At 38.7% G+C, this 18312-nt stretch overlaps 1 long non-coding RNA gene across 1 annotated transcript; it reads right to left on the bottom strand.

Moving 5' to 3' along the window:
- Nucleotides 1-1256: 1256 nt before the first annotated feature.
- On the bottom strand, nucleotides 1257-18039 carry LOC125360979. Its single transcript, XR_007212850.1, has 3 exons — nucleotides 18027-18039; nucleotides 8841-8843; nucleotides 1257-1602 (listed from the first exon to the last, which is right to left on the bottom strand). It is a non-coding gene; the product is annotated as an uncharacterized LOC125360979 (long non-coding RNA).
- Nucleotides 18040-18312: the final 273 nt, after the last annotated feature.

Here is an 18312-nt window from a genome sequence, read left to right on the forward strand (position 1 = left end):
TTACAAAAACATTTTTAGATTTATATTATATATGTACTTATTGGATTTATGAATATTTACAATGTGAAATACATGTTTATGTGAGCACAGACACATACCTTCTAAGGCTTATTTCTCCAAAGGTTTATGAGATAGGAAATCATCTAGAAGAGTTTACTTCTAACCACTGCACTTGTGTATGTGCATGCACACATATACAAATAGCCAAATGTCACCAAACCTAGCCTCATTCTGCAATGAAGAGGAGGAAACTCAGGGCTGACAATTTTAGGCAAGATACTTATGCCTATCTATATTTTTAAAATGTGGTAAAATTCCTGAAATTTTTTCACCACAAAAATTTAAGAAGTGAATGAATTTGTCACGATTCATCATTGGCAATACTAGCGATAACTCTGACCAAAAGATTTTTTTCTTTTTTAAATTTTTTATTGTCGGGAGAAGGTAACAAGTTATACAAGGAATGTAGCCACTGCCTTATGTATGAAACTTTAACCCCTCTGTACATCACTTTGACAATAAATAAATAAATAAAAAGTAAAAATATAAAAATTAAAAAATAAATTTTTATTGTCAAGATGATGTACAGAGGGTTACAATTATATGCTTAAGGTAGTGAATACATATATATTTTTGTCATACTTGTTACCCGCTTCTCATTTTTTCCCTCCTTCCCTTCCCCCAACCCACCCCCCTTGCTTCCATCATTTTTTTAATCTTCCCCTTGATGGACATTGTCATTCTCTTCTACAATGCTTATGAACTCTGTGATCATTAACAATAAAACAATTCCTTCCAGATTGGGTGATAGATACATATACATTTCTTTCCTTTGGCTTAGTGTAATCTGTTCCTTCTTTTTCTCTCATTTCTTCCCTCCTCCCTGCTGCCCTTGGGTTGCTTAGTTTGCTCTCATCAGTGTTCATTGCAGCTGTTGGGCCCCTTCTACTGTATTTTCCCCCCATTTCCCTCTCATTCTGTGTCCTCCTCCCAGTTTCTCTCAGATGTGTACGTGTATACACCATATGTGAGGTAAAGAGTATAGTATAGGGTCCTCTAAATACTCTAAGGCTAATTAAGAAAAAGTCCTTTGTGTCTGTATCTTTGGGTTTTTTTCAGTGTGGATATTAATTTATGTACATATGAATTAGTGTTTGTGTTTTACTTTTTGGTGCCTTTCTCCCAAGATTGACCTTTTGCTTTTTGGTCTCCTTTTGAATTGGTATCTTGAGTCCTGTTTTGTTTGTCGTGTCTCTTTGTTATTTATTTCTAACACCCACATACCAAGGAGACCGTGCGCCTTTTGTCTTATGTTCTAGGCTTGTCTGCCTCAACACGATTTGTTCTATACCTTTCCATTTCCCTGTAAATGCCATTATTTTATCATTTCTAATCACTATATAGAATTCCAATGTGTACAGATGCCACATTTTTTTGATCCATTCATCTGTAGTGGGGCATCTGGGTTGTTTCCATATCTTGGCTATTGTGAATTGTGCAGCAATGAACATGGAGGTGCAGGTGCCCTTATCATATCCTGGATCCTCTTGCCCAGGGTAGATGCCTAAGAGTGGTATGGCTGGGTCATAGGGTATGTCTATGCTGTCTTTTGTGGAACCTCCACACTATTCTCCAGAGTGATTGTGCTAGTTTACAATCCCACCAGCAGTGCAGTAGGGTTCCTCTTTCTCTGCATCGCCTCCAGCATTTGTTCAGAGTATAGGCCATTCTGACTGGGGTAAGGTGGTATCTCAGGGTTGTTTTTATTTGCATTTCCTTTACTGTCAGGGATGCTGAACATTTCCTCATGTGTTTGTCATTTTTATTTCTTCTTCTGAGAAGTCTCTCTTTAGCTCCCTTGCTCATTTAGTGATTGGTTTATTAGGTTTTGGAGAGATTAGTTGAGAAAAAGATTTAACAGGTCCTTCACTAGAGCATAGTATAGATTTTGAAGTGCAAAGCCCGTGGAAAACATGGGTTTAAGGTTATAGTTTTATGTAGTGTTGAGCATCTGGCTTAAGGTAAATTAACTCAAATAGTTATTCCAACCAAACATTCTCTTGTTTAACAACAACAACAACAACAACAACAACAATAATAATAACAATCAATAATTGTTTTTTTGTCAATCCTGGGGTTTGGGACTCAGGGCCTGAGCACTGTCCCTGGCTTCTTTTTGTTCAAGGCTAGCAACTCCACCTCCTGAGCCACAGCACTACTTCTGGCTTTTTCCGTTTATGTGGTGCTGAGGAATCAAACCCAGGGCATCATGCATGCAAGGCAAGCATTCTACCGCTAAGCCACATTTCCAGCCCCAATAATTAATTTTTAAACATGGAAGAACGTTCTTATGAGAAAGTATGTTATTAGATCTAGAATTCACTCATTCTTATGCTACCAGAATGCACGATAAAGATACTTCCAATGCATCCAATGTAGGTAACAGTTTCAGCTTAAGTTTATTGGACTGTGCCGATGCTGTAAGCACGTTATTAGTCATTCAACAACCCTTATTATTGTTAGCATTTTTTGCATGAGGAAAGTGGGGTTTTGGATAGGTGGGGTAATTTCTCTCAAAACAGAACCTTTGAGCGATGAAAGTAGAATTCACATCTAGGTCTGTTGAATCTTGCCTCCCAAATTCTCATCCTCTGAGCTAATTTCCACTTCTTTTTTTGCTACAGGATAGAATCACTTTGCTTTGAGCCATTATGAACTACATAAAGTAAAAGAAATATTTCAAGTAATAAAGAGGAAATTCCTCCAAGTAGGTTTTCCTAAATGCTTCTCAAAGAAAAATTTTCTGCATTTTCTTGTATAGGATCATTCTACCAGAATAAGAGTTGCAAAGCATTTTCAATTAAGAAAAAAAAATTAAAGGTTAAATAGGAAAGACAAGTAGCTGAGAGGACACCGCTGAGAATTCTTTAAAGAAAGCTACCAGCTCAGTGGGGGTGCCTATATTTAGCCAATTAGTCATTTTTCTTACCTAGGAAGCCACAAGACTCAATGAACAAGTTGTGGTTTCTACTGAAAGGAGACAAGAGATGATTTGAAGGGAAAGAAAGACCTTGGAGAACCTCAGAGAATAAAATTCTCAAAAAGACCCAGCTGCAGAAAAATGCAAAGACAAAGTAACATCAGAGGAAGAAAATTAGGAAGTTGGGGAAAGAAACAAATAAATCTGTATTCCAGAAAAGAAAAAAAGGAACACATTCCTTCTAGCTAGTGTTTTACATTTGCAAAGGATGCTCACTTTGCCCAAAACTGGTATACGATATGTAAATCTGCAAGTCCCAACCAAGAATAAATCTCTCACCACTGAAAACTGGCCCATAGCTTACAGAACATCTTGTTTCCACATTTATGGATTATCAATAATTCTATCAGTGTTCTGCCTCCATCAGAATAAGCAGAAAAGGTTCTGTAGGGCCTGAGAGGAAGCCAAGGAGCTCCCCTTCTGCGAAAGGGAGTTGTCTGGAAATGAGTCAGGCCCATCACAGAAGGGACCTACTGACAACACTGGATATCCAATACTCTGTTTATAGACAGACCCATCGTACATTTAAATTTTTGCTTTATATGCTCTGTAGGATATTCAATGACACACACAATACCTAGTTTAGTTGAGATAATTTGAATCTTTTTTCTATACACTAATCAACAATATTTAGCTTTTTTCCACCACTCCTTTGCTTTAGAAAATACATAAATGCACTTTACTTAATAATCACATTTTGTGCTGCTTTTCAATTCTATTTCATTTTAACTGATTATTTTGAACACATAGGTTAGGTGACAATCAGGCACAGACAAAAATGACTCCTCTAGGTATATGGGAAAATACTGGCTATTCTATAGAAACATTCCAATTTTTCCTTTGTCCCAGAGAATCTGAAAAAAATGAAGGCAAGATGGACCTGAATGGAAGCCACAGGAAAATTCCAAACTGCAAGTAAATTTCAATTCCCAACAACTAAAAGGGCACAACCAATCAAACTATCGTGAGCCCAACCAATGAGCAAAGTCACCTTCCAAGTAACTAATTATCAATACCCGAGCTATACAGATAAATCCCTAAACCTACCCACCGGATTGGTAATCCTTTCTAAGGAAACTCTCACTCAGGAAAGCTAGTCTATTTCTAGCCTTCTCACTTTAATAAATTCTATTTGACTTTTTTTTTGGTTGTTGTTTTTTTGTTTTTTGGCCAGTCCTAGGCCGTGAACTCAGGGCCTGAGCACTGTCCCTGGCTTCTTTTTGCTCAAGGCTAGCACTCTGCCACTTGAGCCACAGCGCCACTTCTGGCCGTTTTCTGTATATGTGGTGCTGGGGAATTGAACCCAGGGCCTCATGCATAGGAGGCAAGCACTCTTGCCACTAGGCCATATCCCCAGCCCTTCACTTTAATAAATTCTAAACTTCCATATCAACCTATGGGGTCAATGGACTTCATTTATTGATTCCTCAAGACAAGGACCTAGGGAGACAAGGACACAAGTTAAAACCAGTGTCAGCTAGCTGCTGAATGATAACAACATTAACAGACAAGTCTTCCCACTCTTATCTGAGTATACTGGAAACCGTGTATACTGGTATTAGAAGTAGGAAATTGAAAGGGAATACCAAAATTGAGAGACACAGGGTAAAAAAAGACAAACAACTACAAAAGCAATACTTGCAAAACTGTTTGGTGTAAGTGAACTGAACACCTCAGGGGGGGAAAGGGAAAGTGGGTGGGGGGAGGGGGGTATGAGGGACAAGGTAACAAACAGTACAAGAAATGTATCCAATGCCTAAGGTATGAAACTGTAACCTCTCTGTACATCAGTTTGATAATAAAAATTTGAAAAAAAAAAAAAGGTGCTATAACAATTTCAGGGCCCCATTGACCAGGGTTATAGCAGAAAAAAAAGAGTAATATGTTTTACATTGTTCTTTTTTCTTTCAGTATTGGATGTCTGAACTCAGAACACTGTATTTCCTAAGCTAAGAGCTATGCTTACAGGCCTATGTTTTCACTGGTTATTTTTTTTTTACAGATACAAAAGCTGTCTTTATTTTTTTTCAAATTTTTATTATCAAACTGATGTACAGAGAGGTTACAGTTTCATACGTTAGGCATTTGGATACATTTCTTGTACTGTTTGTTACCTTGTCCCTCATACCCCCTCCCTCCTCCCCCTGTCCCTTCCCCCCTTCCCAGGTGTTCAGTTCACTTACACCACACAGTTTTCCAAGTATTGCTTTTGTAGTTGTCTTTTTTTACCCTGTGTCTGTCAAATTTTGTATTCCCTTTCAATTTCCTACTTCCAATACCAGTATACATGATTTCCAATATACTCAGGTAAGATTACAGAGATAGTGTAGGTACAACCACAGGAAGGTGACACAAGAACATCATCAATAATAGAAGCTACAGATACACATGGGACGTTGAAAATAGTTACAACTGTGATATAACAATTGTCTCCATAACATGGAGTTCATTTTACGATAATGTCTTGCTTCTTGATCGGGTATATACAGGAACGCACATTTAAGTCAACTTTTTTTGCTTCCTGTCATTACTGGTATCACAAATAGACCATCTTGTACAGTTTCCCTTCCATGGAGATGGAGTCTTGTGGATTTTTCTGCCTGAGCTGCCTGACACCGCAACACTTTCAACCTTTGGATGACAGAGGTGTACCGCTATACCCAGATATAGGTTGAGAAATAAACATTACTGTACTAGCTGGCCTCAAACCTTTATTTTCCCATTCTCAGAATCCCAAGTAGCTAGGATTACAGGTGTGACCCACAAGCACCCAGTTTACATTGGTCTTAAAGATGTATTTTTGGTTAAAAATGGAAAGCACTCCAATAATAACTCACTTTCAAATATTTTCATAGAAAGATGATTTTTCCCTCACATAAATATGGATTACACCACTGGAAAACTTAAATGTAGTTAGGGATATAGAAAAACACTGAATTTAGACTTCATTTCTTTATGTTCTTGGTCTATAGAATTTTTTGAAGAAAATATTTTGCCTCATTTTAAGAATCTGTTAAAACATGATTTTGTTCAAAACTCAAGTTCAATTTTTACTTTACAGGGGGGAGCCATGAAGAAGCAAGTTTTCCTAAACTGCCTCAAAACCTCCCTCCACTGGCTGTTATAGATCCTAGGTTAAAATCAAAGGTGCCCAACTGCTATCACTCATTGAAGCTCAGAGAATCCTTTTCATTTAAAAATATGTTTAAGTTTCTTTAAGTGATACAGGAGGGTTTCATTGTGGTAATTCCATACATGCACACAGCAAACTTTGAACAGATTTACCCTCTCCATCTTATCTTCCCCTTTTCCTACCTGTCCTAGTCAAAGAGCATTTGGTAGGTTTCATCATGCTATTCATATTTTTCCTCCCTTTTCTTCTTCACTAATCCCTTTTTAAGACAGTCCCTCTTTTACCCTAATATTCGACTGCGACTACCACAATCATGACCATGATAATCATCATAAGTTGGGGTCTATATTCCACAAGTGAATCGTTTCTTTCCACTTTTTTTTTTTTTTTTCCAGTCCTGGGGCTTGGACTCAGGGCCTGAGCACTGTCCCTGGCTTCTTTTTGCTCAAGGCTAGCACTCTGCCACTTGAGCCACAGCGCCACTTCTGGCTGTTTTCTATATATGTAGTGCTGGGGAATCAAACCCAGGACTTCATGTACAGGAGGCGAGCACTCTTGCCACTAGGCCATATCCCCAGCCCCTCTTTCCACTTTTAACTTCTCTTAACATGATAATCTCTAATTCCATCCACTTTCCTGCAAATGACATAATTTCATCTTTCTGTATGGCTAAATAATATTGCATGGTGGATATGTACATCTGTGTATACATACATAATACTTATATACAGGCTATATTTTCTTTATCCTTTAAATGGTTGTTATCTCAGATGATTCTACAGCTTGGCTATTGTGAAGAAAACTGTAATCAACATGGAAATGTAGGTATCTTTCCTGTGTATTGGTTTACTTTCCCATAGATATAATCCCAGGAGTGGTAGGTCAGAGTCATATCTTAGTTTTATGAGGAACTGCCATACTGATTTCCATATTGGTTGTACTAGTTCACATTCGCACCAACAGTGTGTGAAAGTTCCTTCATCCCCACATCCTCACCAGCACATGTGTTTGTTTTCCTGATGTTTGCCACGCTGACTAGGGTAAATGGACTCTGCATAGCTTTGATTTGCACTTCCTATAATGGCTAAAGATAGTGAAAACTTCTTCATGTATATTAACCATTTGCATTTCTTTTTGGGGGAACTGTCAGTTCAAATTGTTTGGGCATTTATTAATTGGCTTATTTATTCTTGTGAGGTTCCATTTTTTTGACTTCTTTCTCTATTTTGTATATGAATTGCTTGTTTATTGAGTAGCTGGTATATCTTTCCTTTTTCCTATTTTATAGATATTTTGGAGCTCATTTCACTGACATAGAAGCCCAACCATTTTCTCTCTCAGAAGTTATAACAGAAATTAAAATGATGTCATAATGTACTAGCAAAATATCAAAGTTATAGTTTGGAAGACTTACATTGAGAATTTAATCAGTCATCTTGAATTTCTCTGGGTTTTTTTGTCCCAGCACTATGAAATTTTATTTGTAAAATTCAATTTTATTTTCTTAATTTTGAGCTTATTAAGTGATAAAGACACTAGTCAAACTGATATTGGCTATCTTCTGATCTGTTGGTTGTCTAAATGAACTCTAACATAATATATCCAAAATAGAATGCAAGCCCTCTATCTGAAATGAATCAAATTAAAAAAGAAAATGGCTTTTTCTCAAGATTCTAGGTTGTAGAGGTTAGCACAGCCATCCAGGAACCCTGATCCTTTTTTAAGCAGTCTTTTCCTCTCGAATGGTTCAGCTATTCCATGGCTGACATGGTTGAATGAATTCTTACAGCTTCCATGCCTCTCTACACGATCCTCTCACATATTCAAAGTACCTCGTCCCAGGACTTGGAATGTCTTATCAACTATTGAGCTAATCGGGAGTTCTCTTTAAGCATAAAGCCCTCAGGTTCACATCTTTCCTAGGCCTCCTGTTGTCATTAAAATAAAGAACATAGTCATTGAGAACCTATAAAGTCACTATTAGACCCCCCTATCTCTCCCTGCCCTTCCATGCCTGTCCCTCCTATAAGGACTAACCTGAGGACCTGAGTGACTAAATATAGTAAGTTTTAGTGTTAAAATTATAATAGCTTCTAAACCCTGGTAATGACTCCATGCTAGATGGCTGCACCCCCACCCGTGAGACTAGTTTCTTGAAGTTTGACATTTAAAAATATAGGGAGCCCTTTTTCCCCTCTGTACCTAGGTAGCCACCATGGTAATGGACAGTAAAAAATTATCATAGTCATAGACTATAGAAATAACCATAATAGTAGTAGAAATGCATGGTAATTGTTGGGTTGGTTTACTTATCATTGAGTACTGGATTGTTTTAGCCAGCTCAAGCTTGCTTAGTGGTAATGGGAAAACATGGTTGCAAGTGTTAAAATAAAGTTGGTACTAGGTCAGCCTGACTGCAAAATATGCTTCTGTAAATGACTTGCTTAACCCATTTGTGATTTGCTCTACCCCCTGCATCAACCCTCTGCATCAGTGTTACATGACCACCTGCTGTCAGTTCCTGACACCTAGGCCAGTTCCTGATATCAAAGCCCAAATAGGTAACTGAAAGGGTAGATAGCCAATCAGGAAAACCCACACTGGAATTTCCCTAGTGTGAGCCAATGGTGTTAAGGGGCAGCTGTTGGCATTGCAGTCTGCAGTTACTTTCTTTAAAAGTAGCCTGTGCGATCAGGGAAGCATTGCTCTCTGAGGGGGCTGCCCTGGGCGGTCAGCTAGTGATCTTGATGCTTGACGCGAAACAAACTGTTATACTTTCACATTGGGTCAGTCTTATTCCTATCACTTCCCATCCCCTCAACTCACCCTTCTTTTTTTATTTTAGTAATCAAATTTTGTTGACAAGGTGTTGTGCAAAAGGGGTACAGTTACATAATATGGTAGTAAGTACATTTCTTGTGATATCTCACACCTTCATTTTTCTTTCCCTTCCCTAGATCAGGTAGGCATATATATAATACCCAGTATACCAAAATCATATACAGTAGCCATGTGACGTACGCCAAAGGAAATTCACCTAGAACTTTATATGATCATACATACATAGCTGTTGAGCTATTGTGATCCACTGAGAGGTCTATTTTAGACCTTTTTATGTTTAATGGTTGTTTGGTTTTAGATACATAATGTAAGGTTGCTGACCCAAACCTGTGGAAATACCATTTGACAAGAAGTTTTTTGTTTCTCAGACCTGGTCTCTACTGTCCCCTCCCCCCACCCTAACAGTCATATATCAAGGAGACCATGCCCCTTTGTTCTCTGTGTTCTAGGCTTGTCTCGCTCAAGATTATTTGTTCAAGTTCTGACCATTTCCCTGCAAATACCATTATTTTATCATTTCTAATTGCTATGTAGTATTCCACTGTATATATAGGTACCACATTTTTTGGATCCATTCATCTGTGGAGGGGCATCTGGGTTGTTTCCATATTTCAGCTATTGTGAATTGTGCAGCAATAAACATGGATGTGCAGATGTCTTTTTGACATCCTGAGACGTGTTGTTCAGGATAGATGCCTAGGAGTGGTATGACTGGGTCATAGGGTATGTCTACGCTGAGCTTTTTGAGGCACCCCCATACTGTTCTCCGAAGTGGTTGTACTAATTTGCACTCCCACCAACAGTGGAGAAGGGTTCCTCTTTCCCCGCACCCTCTCCAGCATTTGTTGTTCAGAGTATAGGCCATTCTAACTGGAGTGAGGTGGTATCTCAGGGTTGGTTTTATTTGCATTTCCTTTGCTGCCAGGGATGTTGAACATTTCCTTATATGTTTCTTTGCCATTTTTATCTCTTCTCTTGTGAAGTCTCTCTTTAGCTCCTTTGCCCATTTAATAATTGGTTTGCTGGGTTTGGAGGGGTTTCATTTTTTGAGTTCTCTGTAGATGATGGATTTAGGCCTTTGTCTGATGCTGTGCTGGTGAAGATCCTTTCCCATATGGTTGGCTGTCTTTCTAGTTTGGTGCCTATGTCTTTAGCTGTGCAGAAACTTTTTATTTTGTAGCAGTCCCATTTGTTGAGTCTCTCCCCTATCTGTTGTGCCCCTGGGACTATATTCAGGAAATTGCTTCCTGTGCCTATAAGTTCTAGCATCTTTCCTACTCTGTCCTTCAGTAGTTTCAAAGATTCAGGTCTGATGTTGAGGTCCTTAATCCATTTCGAGTTGATCTTGGTGCATGGTGATAGGCTAGGGTCTACTTTGAATTTTCTGCATATGGCTGCCCAGTTTTCCCAGCACCAGTAGTTGAAGAGGCTATGGTTTTTTTTCCATTGTGTGTCTTTAGCTCCTTTGTCGAATATCAGCTGACTGTAAGAATGTGGCTTTATTTCTGGGTCTTCTATTCTATTCCATTGGTCTTCAGGTCTGTTTTTATACCAATACCAGGCTGTTTTTGTTATGATGGCTCTATAATAGAGCTTGAAATCTGGTATTGTGATCCTCAACCCACCCTTCTATTGTTCACTGAGGACACTTTTATAGACTAACTCCTCACCTAGTGATCTCCAAAGTCATCTTCAAACAGACAAGCACTATAGGCAGCAGTTATCAGTATTCCCTTCCTCCATGAATTATTTAGGTGAAAATACTACACAACTTGGAGAGCCATCTCAAGAGCTAAATCTGAGTCTCTGCTTTCCCGCATCAGAAAGATAAGCAAGATGAACATAGCAACTGGATATGAGCCATGGTACCCTTCCTGATTGGAAGGGGAGTTGGGAAAGGCTAAAGGGATAGGTTCCTTCATTCCTCTATTCCCTATTTCCCGTAAGATGGGTGTGGAAGGAAATGGTACAGATAGCCAGGTCTTGCTTCCTAGCTAGACAGGAACATATGTAAATTTATCATGAGAGAATATATATACTGATCAGTGAGTTACAAGCTGCCATTTGTCAAGTAAAAATAATTCATTTTATTTTAAGCCACATTTTCTGACATTCAAGGACAATGCATGTGGCAGAGTCTAAGCCCTGAGGTTTAAGAATTTCTACATGTCCTTTATAATTGCAATTTTCAGAATATTTAAAATACTTTTTATGCTTTTAAACTACAATAGTATTTTCCTTATTTTGTATGATTTTTCCCAGTCTGCAAGCTAGGTAGCACTTATAGAAGACCAAGGATTTCTCATGCTCACTCCTGAAAATGGAGAAATTGTTTTTAGACAGTTCTTTTTGTAAAACCCTCACAAACCAAGGAAAGATGTTTGTTTTTTAAAAGGTTGCTTAATGATCATTCTTTCTGACATTCCATGATGGAAAGTCAACAATGTGACATTTGCCATAAGAAAAACAGAACGAGGGGGCTGAGAAGCACAATAAGGCTCCCCTCTCAGCAGCCAGCAAGTCTGGGATGATTTTTTGGTGCAATTTGTTTCTCTGAGTCTGGCAAAGGTTTTGGCTTCAGTTTCATGTTCTTTGATTATTATTATGCCTGTCTACTAGTAGAAACTGCAAGTACTCACTCTCTCTGTCTTTCTACCCTGGAAGAGTAAAATGAAGGAATGAGCCAAAACGGCTTCAAATACAGGTTTAAAAGAAAATGATTTCACTATAAAATGATTTATCTACAGCCATATCCATTAAATAGTTCAGTTATGCAGTTTAGCCTACATGTACAAGTCAAAGCTCCTGAAAGAGGGGTAAAAGGTAAGGAGCTAAATCCAGAAAGGTACACCATAGTTCTCTTGGAACTGATTTGCCAAGGCTAAGCCATCAGCCATCTGTATTATTGATGATGTGAGCATTTCTAATTGTAGCAGACCTCTCTATTCAGGGCCCTCTATCATAGGGTACTTCAGCTTCAATACAGTAGATGTACAAAACTTTGCTGAACTTTGCAGTGATCCATTTTTGAATAATGGTCATGTGAGAAAACCAGTTACAATATAACATTTTCCTTTCTGCATCCCAGGTTTTAAGGCCAAACTGATTTCAAATTATATCTATCTCTTTTGTATTTGGTGATAGCTACAGAAAATGCCACATGGGATGAATTTTTTGTGTATGTGCCATGCTGGGGCTTGAACTCAAGGTATGGGTGCTGTCCCTGAGCTTTTCTGCTTAAGACAAGGGCTTTCACACTTGAGCTGCAGCTCCACTTCTGGGTTTTTGTGGTTATTTGGAGATAAGAGTGTCACTGACTTTCCTGCCCAGACTGGCAGGTATGGGTTACCTGCACACCCAGTTTAGGGTGAATGTAAGGAATATGACTCCATCTATTTAATTTTTAATAGAATTTCTTCTGATAATTAGTAAAACATATAACTTACGTTTAAAATGGTACACTGGATATTGTATATATGCTTACCTGAACTAGGGAAGGGAAAGAAAAATGAAGGAGGGTGTGATAAATATGACAAGAAATGTACTCACTACCTTATTATGTCACTGTACCCCCTTTGTACATCACCTTGTCAATAAAAATTTTTTTCTTTTTGGCCAGTCCTAGGCCATGAACTCAGGGCCTGAGCACTGTCCCTGGCTTCTTTTTTGCTCAAGGCTAGCACTCTGCCACTTGAGCCACAGCGCCACTTCTGGCCATTTTCTGTATATGTGGTGCTGAGGAATCGAACCCAGGGCCTCATGTATATGAGGCAAGCACTCTTGCCACTAGGCCATATTCCCAGCCCTAATAAAATTTAATAAAAAATGTTTTATGTATTAGTCACAGTATAGTAACACTCAGAAAATGCATTTCACTGATCACTTATGAAAACATTTCTTCACAAAATGAGTTTAGAGTGCATTCACTGGTGCATTTCTGTTGCTGTGGAAGAAATTCTTATAACTGCAGCAGCTCATAACAAAAACATGTATTTATTGTGTCTCATATTTTTTTAGGTCAAATCAGAAGTTTGTGTGCAAAGTACCTAGGTTCTCTATTGAGGAGACAATTCTCAAATCAAAGTATTGTCAAGATCCTTACTCATCTGGGGCTGAGAATATTTTCCAAGCATAATCATGACACTATTCAGCTACCATGGCTGTAGGACTAAGTCCTTGATGGATAGCTGGCTAGCAACAAGGCAGACCCAAACTCTGAAGGTTTCATCTTCACCATTTGATCCATTCATCTTCAAAGTCAAAACCAGAAAGTTTTCTTCGTATTGAAACCCCTCCTGCCTGGAGTCTCTGATGTCCTCTTTCTCTGACCATTAGTCTCAGATATCAAATACACCTGGGATGAGGTCAGGCCACTGAATATAAGCTCCTTCATGCCACTGACTATGCAGAATAACAAACATAATTGCTTAAATTAGCTGCCTGCTTGTTTCAGTAATTACTTAAGGTATACAATGGGGGAGTGAGTGCAGATCTTGGGGACCCTTCAGCGTTCTTCCTCCATACAAAGTTTTACATTTTATTAAGGAACTCAGCTTCACAGATATACCTATTTTAAGTTGGTCCTCCTGAGGCATCTAACCAGAGTACTGGGCAATGCTGCCTGGCCACATCCATGGCCTGAGAGCCAAAGCCAGTGAACTCGATCATTCATCATACCCTCATGTCTTGTTGGCTTAGGCAGCCCAAGGCCATTCATTCACACCACACAGCGGCACCTCTGGAGACTACTGCTCCTAGCAGTCATTTCTCCCTGCTTCATTCCTTCTTTCCTAGTTCTATTTTAGTTGCTTGGATGTTACTCATTTTTGTGGATCTTTTGACACCTTTAATTGCTCTTCTCTTCTCACGCCTATTAAGTTTTCTCACCCTTTGATATTGGCATTAAGAACATTTTAAATAATTTGCCAAATAATGTCTTACCACTGCTGTTTTCTGTAAGTTACATTGCTTTGCCTTTAACCCTGCATTGATTTTGCTGTAATGTGTTAAATAGCATGGAGTGGGGTTATTTTACACACAAAATTATGTAAGTCCTTAAAGAGGAAGGCTTTTTTCTTCTCATACCCATTCATTCACAGTAGAAGTGAGTAACTATTGAAAATTTGCTTTGAAGCTCAAAACAGACTTGCAAAGATAACTTCATCTTTTGGTGCCTAGCCAGATTACCCAGCTAGACCCTCAAATACCACTTCTGAGAAGGAATTAACAATTTTCCAACACTGAAATCTTTCAAACGCTTTTAAAAACTAAGCATAAGAATATTATGATAATACATTTAGGATATGAATATTTTTCTCAATACGAGAACGGTAATTGCCTCATATCCTAAGAATACTTTTTCATGTTGCTTGGGTCTGCCTCTAGCTCATATGAACACACTAGGAAATTGTCAGTCTTCTCTCGGGTCTTCACCTGGGGGGAGCACAGTTCCATCCTGGGAAGACTGAGGTAAGATATGGCTCTATGGATTTTATGTTCCCCAAAGTCTCATCATGAGAGACTCGTATGTCATTCCTATTTCACAAAAGATGATGATTCTTATAACTCTCCAGGAGCAAGAGTTTCTCCAGCTCCAAGCCTGATTATGTTACCTGTTCTTTTCCCCACCCACTTCCCATGACTTTATGAAGAGAGGCTTTAACTCTTTCAATGCTGTTAAGAAGAGTGCTCTTCCCACCCATTGCTGAAGCTCCACACACAGAACCCAGAGTTGGTGGTAGGACCTTGTGGGCTGTGCTCCTGACCTAGCAGCCCTGCCCTGACACTGTCAGCTACACTGCCCTATATGGCCAGGACAGGCACCCATGGAAAGGTAAAGTCCTTATTGGGCTACAAAGATATCTCACTCCTTACTGAAAAAACCTCTTTCAAAGAGTATGCTCCTTAGAAATCTGCTTATTCCAAATGTGGGAAATCAGGAAAATGATGGTCAAAGGACACAAAATTTCAATTAGACAGGAGAAATAAGTTCAAGAGATCTATTGTACACTGTAGTGGTTTTAGTTAATAACAGTATTCTATAATTCAAAGATTATAAAGAATAGCAAATTATATACATATATATGCATACATGAACACATATATGCATGCATACTAAATATGTGCATACGTACATATATAGCACATATGTAATTATGTTATGTATAGACATGTATACATATACATGTGGTACTAGGGCTTCAACTCTACGCTTCACAGGTGCTGGGCAAGTACCCTGAAGGTGATCTTTGACCTTTTTTGTTCTGGTTATTTTTGAAATGTGGTCTCACTTCCTGCCAAAGCACAGCCTGAATCTGTCTATTTTAGGCTTCTCAATAGATCTAGATGGACAGTCAGGAATGACCATAGCCAGCTTTTCAGGTTGTGATGGAGTCTTGTGAACTTTTCTGTCCATACCTCAAAGAGCAATGCTTCCAACCTCATTCTCCCTCAGGGCTAGAATGATAGGTGTGTGCCACCTCAGCCAGCTTTCTGCCCACCTTGGCCTCAAGCCATAATCCTATTCTCAGCTTTGCAAGCAGGGCTCAACCTGAAGAAATACTTAAATTTTCATGAATTAAAAGCTAAGTGTATGTTAAATAGCTAAATGGAGTCATTTCACAATGTATGCATGCATCAAAACATCATGTCCTATTTCATATATATATATACACATATGTATATATATATATATATAGTTGGTTAAAAATATGTTTCCCTCAATGGTGATAAAGATGTGAAGAAAAGGGAATTCTCATACTCTGTAGATAAGAATGAAACTTAGCATAACAATTATAGAAAGTCATATGGAGTTTCTTCAAAAAATTAAAAATAGAAGTAACATAGGACTCAGCTATCACATTGTAGACATATATCCAAAATGAAATGAAATCTGCCCACCATGGTTACTGCAGCATTTTTCACAAGAAGTAAAATAAGAAATCAACTGAGGTATCCTTGAGTGAATGAATGCATAAACTATGATTTTATATATACAAGGCAAAACTACTCTTCCTTAAAGTAAAATAAAATCCTATAATTTTCATCAAAATGGAAGAGACTGGAGGACATTCTGTTAAGTGAGGCACAAAAGGACAAATGTTACATGTTTTCATTCCCATGTGGAAACTAAAAGTTGGTATTAAAGTAGAAAAGTAAAACAATGATTATTGACGATTAGGAGGATAGGGAAGAGAGGACATAGAAGGAGGCTGGTCAACAAGCATCAACAAGAGAAAGAAGTTCTAATGTTCTATAGCACCAAAGGACTGAAGCCTACAATTTATTATGCATTTTATAAAAAAGCCAGCAGAAACCAAAGGTTCCTAATACTCCCAATACAACAAAATGATGAACATATAGAGATGGAAATATTATTTTGACCTAATCATTACACATTGCATATATGTATTGAATTATCACAGTGTACAATAAATATGTGCAATTATTATGTGTCAGTAAAACATTAAAAGGGAATAAATATGGAGGCTGGGGCTGTTGTTTAGTGGTAGAGCCCTTGCATAGCATGTATGAGGCCTTGGAGAAAGAAAAAGAAAAACATAAATTCATGTGGTACCCAAAACCAAAGCCAAGCCAAAACAAAACAGAAATAGTAATCATGGGAGGAGTCTAGTACAAAAATGAAAAAGACCCCAGTACGCTGGAAGTTTTGATGGGAACATCATGTTGTTCTCATCCCTGAGGCTATACTGTTCTACCTAGTGAGAACAGTAGATATTGCTAAGGAGAGGGTCAACAAAAACCACAGAATGTTGTGGATGTTCCAGACCTCCATGAGAATGAGAATATGACTTTTATGATGCTGTTCTGTCTCTCATCAGAAGTGACCTTTCTAGCGACCACCTTCCAGGAGTCAGTGAGTGAGGGCAGGCATTTCTGCCTACAGATGGCTCACAGCCCTCCTGGGCCCACTGCCAGGCACAGTTTTATGCAAGGCTGGATGGGGCCTTAGACCCCAGTGTCCAGCCAGTTGTGGGAAGCTATGGAGCCACTAGCCCAGGGACAACATGCTGCTGCTCTAACAAAGGGCTAGAACCCAGGGCTGCAGAATGATTTCATGTATGTTACTCACTATGGCTCTCCTGATGACTGATAAAATCCCTAAAGACAAAATCTTAGTCCTATCACTCCTGCGTGATTATATGACACCAGACACTAACATTTTTTGATGCCACCTTTATCCATGTCATAGAAAGGTGACAGGTAAAAATACAAGAACAAAGTATGTTTTCACTAGGGGATGGGGGAGACATATGGACAAGATAGCAATCTGGATGTACCTTGCCCAGATTCATCAAAATAGGATGATTCAAACTGTCAACAGATCTGCCAAATAAAGAAGCAGGTAAGTAAACCTGGCATGGAATCGGGGCTGGGGTATTCAAAGGCAGCTTGGGTGAAGTAAAGTTCTGCAACCAGGACAGAGCTAGGTGGACAGCAGTTAGTGCCTTGTGTGCAGGGAGAGGCCACGAAGGAACCAGAGACAATAAAACTCAGGCAGTCAGCAGGCAGGTGGGATGGCTTTTACTGCCACATTTGCAAAGTAGAGCTCTAGAAATGCTCCCTGAAGCACAGTTCAGGTTCACGCTCCTCATTTCCCCTTCCTATATTATATGGAACGATCATATCTTTTATTCACAGAGCAGGGAACAATGTCCTTGAATGTACCAACCATACACACTGCTGCCATAAAAGGGTGATGATAAAATCTCCCCTAAGAACCAGCAGTAAGGACCACGATGGCTTTATAAAAATTCCACTGGTCCTAGAAGCAAGGTCTCAGTAGCCTACCTATGTCTCTAAGTCACAGCGGGCCATGGCAGCCAGAAAGGAGAGACAGCTATGACCTTTCACACAGAGTCATTTGTAAGTGAACTGAAACTATCTCCAAGGATTAAATGATCATCTCTGGCAATTAAGACTTCTTAAGGAAGGATGCCCCTGGAAAGCTAAGAAGTTAAGTAGAATAATGAGATTACCTTCGTTAATTACAGTTTTTTCAAGACATTGCTTTTCAATCCTCACTCCATATCCACAGCATACTTTTAGCTGTATTTTAAGCAGCCAGTTATCCTTTGAGTTTAAAAGTGCTAGTATTTTCTTCTGTGTTAACGAAAGATACTAAGAGGAAGGTATCCTCAGCCAATATAACTTAGTATGGATATGCTAACAAATATTTCCAAGCTGCAAAAAATTACCATTTTATGCAGATAATACTGTAATGTTTAACCAGTAAAATAATTCCCTCATTTATTATAATAGCTGTAATTATAATAGC

The sequence above is a fragment of the Perognathus longimembris genome, chromosome 12, assembly GCF_023159225.1.
Source record: "Perognathus longimembris pacificus isolate PPM17 chromosome 12, ASM2315922v1, whole genome shotgun sequence".
NCBI lineage: Eukaryota > Metazoa > Chordata > Mammalia > Rodentia > Heteromyidae > Perognathus > Perognathus longimembris.